This window comes from Cibotium barometz, chromosome 25 (genome assembly GCF_041138505.1).
Source record: "Cibotium barometz isolate CiBa-2024 chromosome 25, ASM4113850v1, whole genome shotgun sequence".
Classification (NCBI taxonomy): Eukaryota; Viridiplantae; Streptophyta; class Polypodiopsida; order Cyatheales; family Cibotiaceae; genus Cibotium; species Cibotium barometz.
In genome coordinates, this window is record NC_141070.1 from 26,792,576 (window position 1) to 26,800,576 (window position 8,001).

Below are 8,001 nucleotides of genomic sequence, written 5' to 3' on the forward strand. Positions count from 1 at the left end.
ATGGCAACTTGTGAGGTAGCTTGGTTTCAAAAGCTACTTGGTGATATGGGTGAGCCCGTGGGGACAGGGCAGTTGTCATTTATTGTGACGACATAAGTAGTATACAATTGGACAATAACCCTGTATACCATGCTAGAATGAAGTACATTAAGGTTCACTAACACTTTGTGAGGGAGAAGGTTCTAGAAGGTTATGTAGATCTGGTATATGCCATCATATAGGATTAGGTGTGGTTGATATCTTCACGAAGGCATTGGACACAGAGAAGTTACGTAGGTTTAGGAGCTTACTTGGAGTGCAGTGTGTGGAGCTGAGCTCGAGGGGGAGTGTTGAGATATTGAGCTCAACTAGTGCTATGACACACATTGATGATCCGTCTAGGTGATAGATTCCGCACTTAAGTCATTAGCACGGTTGGTGCGATTATGGTTGATATGCTGCTAGTGGATGATAGGCTATGTGACAACCACTTTTGAGTACTAGAGTTATGGCATAGTTACAGCGCCAACTCATATAGGTGGGTTCACACTATAGACCGACCACTTTGTATGTTGTTGTAGGAGAGTACTTTCCCTTTATGTATGTACTCTTATCTTTTAGTTATATGGTTGCAGAAGAGAAGAAGATAGAAGAAAATTCAGCCATCCATTACTCTCTGTGTCTTGCACTCTCATGTGTGTGTGTGTGTGTGTGTGTTTTCTTGGGAGCTCTCTCTCTTCCCCACATTCTCTTTATAGTAGAGATGTATTCTTTGATGAGTTGAAAAATTGGTACACGCTAGTTGTGAATTAGATGCTAGCCATGCCAATGACATGGCAAAAGTTGGGCCTTAGAATGAGTTAAGGGTTAGTGTGCCTTATGATGCAAGTACAAGCAATAACACTAGCATAGGTCACGACATGTGAAAAAAGTGTCAAGTGAAGTGCCTCCATGTTCTAGAAGACTTAGGTCAAGATGAGGACCAAGTATGATAGGTGGCACACATGTAAATCCAAGTGTACAAATGACTGCAGATCAAACTGTGCATAGTTCACACAGAAGGTAAAGTTGCCATTTTTACTTGCTTCCCAAATATAGACTAGGATAGTTTTGAACATACTTCCTTCAGTAGGTTGTACAGTAGATATGTTGGACAATCACCAATTCAAGCCCCAGGAAAAACAAAGATAACTTTCCTAAACCGTTCAAAGAAGAACATCCATCGACTACTCACAACACTTGCAAGAGATATTTCATCCATGAAATGAATAAGAAAATGTACCAGTGTCTATCAAAGAAGCCTTTAGGAAATCCTTTCTCCATCAAACATAGAAGCATGATTCCATTTTCTTTCATCTTTAGTATCTCAACAAGATCAATCTCTTTAGAAGAAATGAACCTGTAGAGTGAATGTAGTTTTGAAGATTTAGTTCTCTTACCAAGAAGATAAAATATACAAATTCTAAAATATTTATGATTTATATTACTGATGATCAAAAGATTCTAATCAATAAATTATATCCCATTCCAAGGTGTTAATAAATATTCAATAACTAATGATAGAACATGCTGTCAAATTCAATCATGAGTATTCAATAATGATAAAGTTGTAAGCGAATAAAAATCCATTAATAGAGTATCCAACCAAAGTTATAGTACCCGAATGAAGTTGTGCCAAACATGAATCCTTAAACCCGATAGATCATCATTATCCATAGTGAAAAGATTTGTAAAAGAAGCTCCATATCCAATCAGAGTTCGCCCTTTGTAAAACTAATTTGTATTCTTTCTTAGATAGGACCCATGGAGCTTCTTCGTAAGTGACATGAGTATGATCATCAGAGTACTTAGGCCATATGTTGAAATTACAGCAATGTGATGAGCTATGGTGGATCAAATACTAGAATCAATATCATTAACAAAGTGATTAGATGATAATTAAGATGTGATTAGTGAGTAATTAACTAATAGCTTAATGTAGGCATGGATAATAAAAAACCAGCAAATTCTCATTAGGCCAATGCCTCAAATTATAGAGTTTACATCCAAGCATCTAATCCCACTGATTTCTCCTTGATTCACTCCACCTCTTTTGCTTGATTCTCTCCACCTCTCCCAGAATATCTCCACACTTCCTAAATCTTCTCATGCTACCCTTTATTCTCTCTCAGTAGATTCTTCTCACCTTTTCACAGGTTCTCTCACATTTACACATTCTCTTTTACAGCCTCTTGCCAAGGGCTTGTTCCCGCACACACCCTATTCACTTGTATATTTCAACACCTCCCCTCAAGTGAATACTCCTAGAACACCTAGACCCTATACCAAGTTTCCCTCTTACCTGATAGTCTGCGAGACCAGTGTCTAGCACACCTCCCCTCAAGTTAACTTAGCACACCTGGACCCTATACCAAGTTTCTCTCTTACTTGATAGTCCGCGAGACCAGTGCCTCAAGTCCCTAAACTCATAGTCCTTGACACTCTCTCTCTCTATGTGTCTAAGGCTACTATAAGTGCCCGCGACCTTGACTAAAGTGCTCACACATACATCTACCATGTGACCTACATCATCGGTGGCTCAGAGGTGGTTTTACTTTGTTGGGGCAGGTTACATTGTGTTGTGGGTCTCTCTCTCTCTCTCTCTCTCTCTCTCTCTCAGATTTTTTCACATGGCTCCTCACTCTTTGGAGCCTCACATCTTCTCTTGTCTTCAATCTTCTTGTCGTGTGGCAGCTTCTCTTCATGCGTCCATGTCTTCCTTCAATGCTTCCTTTAGCTCTTCTTCTCGGTGTGGATCCTCTTCTTGGAAAGAGATGTTCTTCTTCTTTCATGGCTGGGGCCATGAGCTTGTCCATCAGTTCTTGCTCCATGTGAGCAACATGTTTAAATGTTTTGTTGACAGCTCTTTTGGGCTTTTGATGTTTATCTTGTGTCATTATGCAATGCAAACCCAAATCTATGCAGGAGGTCTTACCTCTTGCCTTATTCTGGACAAGGACAGTGTCTGATCCCATTTTTACACTGATGTAATGTGCCCAATACATAATGCATATAGAATTCATTCTTATGCATATTCCCAAATGCAACTCTGGCTGTGAATAATCTTGAATTTGAGTGTGATTTACAAGCATTAACCAAGAAATAAAATCAAAATGAAGATTAGCACAATTTTATCAGCATAATTTTACCAGAAATTATATTAAATCAAGGGTAACCAATTTGTATGGAATGGTTGGAGTATCAAACCAACTCCGAATTGTAATATGAAGTTATAGGGATCTGTATCAGATACCTAATGGTTCATTTGAACCCTCAATTCCACCAAAACATAGTGATTAGAACTGATTAATCATCACACTGATTAGCAAATTAATCCTTTGTTTTGCGTGCAGAAAACAGAGTATGCGGGGAGTCCAGATCTAGGGCCTTAGACTTCAAATGAGCTCAAATCCTTTCAAGGTAATCAATAGCAATTAGTCTAGTAGAGGATTAATGATTTTGACTAAACTTTGCAAGCATGTGGGGGTGGGTCCCCTCCACATGCTTGCAAAGTTTGGTCCCCCATGGGAGCATGTTTGGGTATGATGGTATGGGGAAGGCCCGGATTTTCCATGGCCTCTTAAGCACCAAGAGACTTGAAAAATCCGCATTGGGCGCTAATTACTAATCCAAACATGCTCTGATTATTGTGACCAAACTTTGCAAGCATGTGGGGGTGGGTTTCCCCCACATTCTTGCAAAGTTTGGTCTCCATCGGAGCATGTGTTGGGTATGATGGTATGGGGAAGGCCTGGATTTTCCATGGCCTCTTAAGCACCAAGAGACTTGATGAAAAATCCGCACTGGGCGCTAATTACCAATTCAAACATGCTCCGATTGTGACCAAACTTTGCAACCATGTGGAGGTAGGCCTCTCCCACATGCTTGAAAAGTTTGGTTCCTATCGGAGCATGTGTTAGGTACGATGGTATGGGGAAGGCCCGGATTTTCCATGGCCTCTTAAGCACCGAGGCTTGAAAAATCTGCACCACTAGGGCGCTAATTACTAACCCAAACATCTTCCGATCATGACCAAACTTTGCAAGAATGTGGGAGGGGCCCACCTCTACATGCTTGCAAAGTTTGGAGCATGTTTGGGTACGATGGTATGGGGATGGCCCGGATTTTCCATGGCCTCTTAAGCACCAAGAGACTTGAAAAATCCGCAGTGGGCGCTAATTACCAATCCAAACATGCTCCAATTGTGACCAAACTTTTCAAGCATATGGGGGTGGTCCTCTCCCACGTGCTTGAAAAGTTTGGTTCCCATCGGAGCATGTTTGGGTACGATGGTATGGGGAAGGCCTAGATTTTCCATGGCCTCTTAAGCACCAAGAGACTTGAAAAATCCACACTAGGCGCTAATTACTAACCCGAACATGCTCTGATCATGACCAAACTTTGCAAGTATGTGGGAGGGCCCACCCCCACATACTTGCAAAGTTTGGTCCCCATTGGAGCATGTTTGGGTACGATGGTATGGGGAAGGCCCGGATTTTCCATGGCCTCTTAAGTACTAAGAGACTTGAAAAATCCTTACTGGGCGCTAATTACCAATCCAAACATGCTCTGATTGTGACCAAACTTTGCAAACATGTGGGGGTGGGCCCCTCCCACATGCTTGCAAAGTTTGGTTCCCATCGGAGCATGTTTGGATATGATGGTATGGGGAAGGCCCGGATTTTCCATGGCCTCTTAAAGCACCAAGAGACTTGAAAAATCTGCACCACTGGGCGCTAATTACCAATTCAAACATGCTCTGATTGTGACCAAACTTTGCAAGCATGTGGGGGTAGGTCCCCCCCACATGCTTGCAAAGTTTGGTCCCCATTGGAGCATGTTTGGGTATGATGGTATGGGGAAGGCTCGGATTTTCCATGGCCTCTTAAGCACCAAGAGACTTGAAAAATCCACACTGGGCGCTAATTACTAACCCAAACATGCTCCGATCATGACCAAACTTTGCAAGCATGTGGAGGTAGGCTCCCCCCCACATGCTTGCAAAGTTTGGTTCCCCCTATTATGGGAGCATGTTTGGGTATGATGGCATGGAGATTTTCAACAAACAATATGATAGCCAAAGTGTTAAAAAATTTAAAAAAATCAAGAACAACTAAAATGTAATGATACTCAATAATGAAAAAACTCATAATGATATAAACATCAAATAAGTACATCAGAATGAAAATGAGCTACCCTAGCTAGTCTGAGGTTAGTCACTACCCATAAATCTAAGTACAATGTAAGTGAGCTAACCCAGCTAGTCTGAGTTTAGTCACTATCAAAATCGTCATCTCTAACTGCTGGTCGACGTGCACGTCGAGGCTGCTATGCACGTCGAGGAGGCTGTGCTGGCTTCGGGGTTCGTCGAGTATCTGCGGGGAGGTCTACCTCAAAGGTAGGATCATGAGCAGGTGTCGGTGTACTCGGGAGCTCACGAGTCCCATAAGCTGCTATAGCCCTCTCCCTCTGTCTATGTCGTGCTACTACAAGACGTCTCTGTTTGTAAACCCAAAATCTATAATCAGTAATGGTATGTGTCTACCACTCTGCTCGTGTAAGCTCCTCTGCTATAAGGACACGCTGCTCATGTAAGCTCCTCTGCTATAAGGACACGCTGCTCATGAAGCAGCACTACTGCTAGCACCATCACCTGAGGTGCCACTAGGACCAGCACCACCCACATGCTTGTATGCTGTGATCTGGCTCTCGTGAAGGACTCTCTGGTATGTATCAAACTCATGTGCACTCCACTCAATCTCTGGAGAGGCACCTCAAGCTCCTGATCTCTGTCATCATCGGCGGCATCGAGTCCCAAGTCAGTAGAGCTGAGGTAAAATCAAGAGACCTGCCAGTCCTAGCATCTACTCGAGCGAAGCCTGGGTGAAGATCATCAATGCCCAAAACTTTGTATGTCGCTAGGTCGATGCGTGCATGGCAAGAGGGACATGCTGAGAAGCATACTAGCTCCTGGATGATGCAATACAAATGGAAAAAATATCCACATCCCAGAGCATATCCACCAGTACTGTCAATGTCCTCGATACAAAGAGCGCAGCAGCAGGCATCACGGAGGAATGGTGGTGCATCCTGAGGGAGAGGTCGTCGAAAAACCTTTGTAACAGGCCCTGGATATAAAGGCAAGTAGGGCACTGTCACGTCTGAGGATCTGCGGAACTCTCGAACATGTAGCATCAACTGCTCTGCCTTATGCTGTGCAATCCTCTCCATAATCATGTGATGCTGCGCCTCAGCTCTAGAACTCTCTACCTCAGTCCGAGCCTACGCAAAAAATTAAAGCATAAAAATAATTGATTAGTCTCTCTCATTAGGTATTACTTAAAGAAATTTATAACTTAGGAACTTAATTATAACTCTTTTACGTGCAAGAGAAACCTATCTGTTGGATGTCAGACTCTCTCACATGCCGTGCCTTTGCAGTAGCTGCCTTTGCCGTCTGTAATGCAGCTCTAAGGCGGTCAATCTCCGCTCTCGCCTCTACCAACTCCTGAGTGAGTTTCTCAGTGGTAGGTGTGGGACCCTACGTGACACAATCAACCATGCTGCTCATGTAAAAATATAGAAAAGTACATATAAACATGTAAATAAATGACTAAAAAAACTTAAGAAGTAATAAATATGTAAATACCTCGACATCTGTCGTTGGTATCGATCGTGAGAACAAGCCACGTGCTGGATGCTCTCCGTGTGGTACTCCGTACGTCGATGCCAACCTAGGTGCCAAGAGCCTCGACTGTCGACATAGGCACAAATGAAGGATATGTAGGAGTTACACGAAGGGCTGGTGGAGGCTGCCTACCTTGGTCCTGGAGATGGCCTCGGCCAGCACCACCACCCGGCCGATGGCTAGTGTAATCCACCTCCTCCCCTAAGACAAACTCCGCATATAATTGCTTTGTGAAGTATATGGGAATCTGGCGGTTGTTCGGCATCCTCCCATATGCGGCAACATATCGATTATAGATATGTGTCGCCATACGAGGATGCGAACACCGCAAAATAGTAAGGGGCTTGCCCGCCCCCCCAGGCCTCATCCCACAACTATCGAGGAAAAGATCTAAGTAGGCTCCATCCCTAATCGGACCAAGATCACAGACCTGACGATATGTTAGGCCATGTGACACAGGAGCAGGAGCAGTGCGATGGTGGGCTATCCACTCATCTACATAAACAATATCGTGAAGGCTACGAAGGGACGAAAGCATTGCCTCCAAGTCTGCCATGATATGTAATGTAGACGGTGTGTCTCTAGCACTCCTACGGATAGCCACTAACTCGCAGTCTATCTCCGCGATGAGGTCCACAATAGACGAGCGGCCCTCCTCGCTCGCGTGACTCCATGCTAAAACCTAAGCCTAACACAAAGGTCCAATGTGAAAGGTCCAATGCTTAGTGCTAAGTAGCACTAACGAAGCTATAAAACAATGCTAATGGGCCCACTAATGCTAATCCAAATCAAGAGAGTAAGGAGAGTGAAAATGACTTCTGACAATGAGGCCAAAAAAAATATTCCGGTTTTATAACCTCAAACGAGGTTCGGTGGCATCATGCACTTTAGGATTTGCAAGATGTGGATTTTAGGGTTAGTGAGACAAACGGCCAAGATACACACTTAATTTTAGGGTTGGTGAAGGATCGACGGCTGAGATTTGAAATTAGTATCTCGTTTGAGGTACATGGATGGCTTAGATTTTAAGTCATTAGACGGTCGAGATTCATTTAATACCTCGATCGAGATATTTAAACGGCTGGGATCGCATCTTCCAATGTGCATGGATGGATGGTGGAGATTACATCTCTATACCTCGAACGAGATATGTGGACGGTGGAGATTTCATCTCTATACCTCGAACGAGGTATTTCAATGGTCGAGATTTTATTTCAATATCTCGTTATGTGGATGGTGGAGATTGCATCTCTATACCTCGAACGAGGTATTTCAATCTCGTTCGAGATATGTGG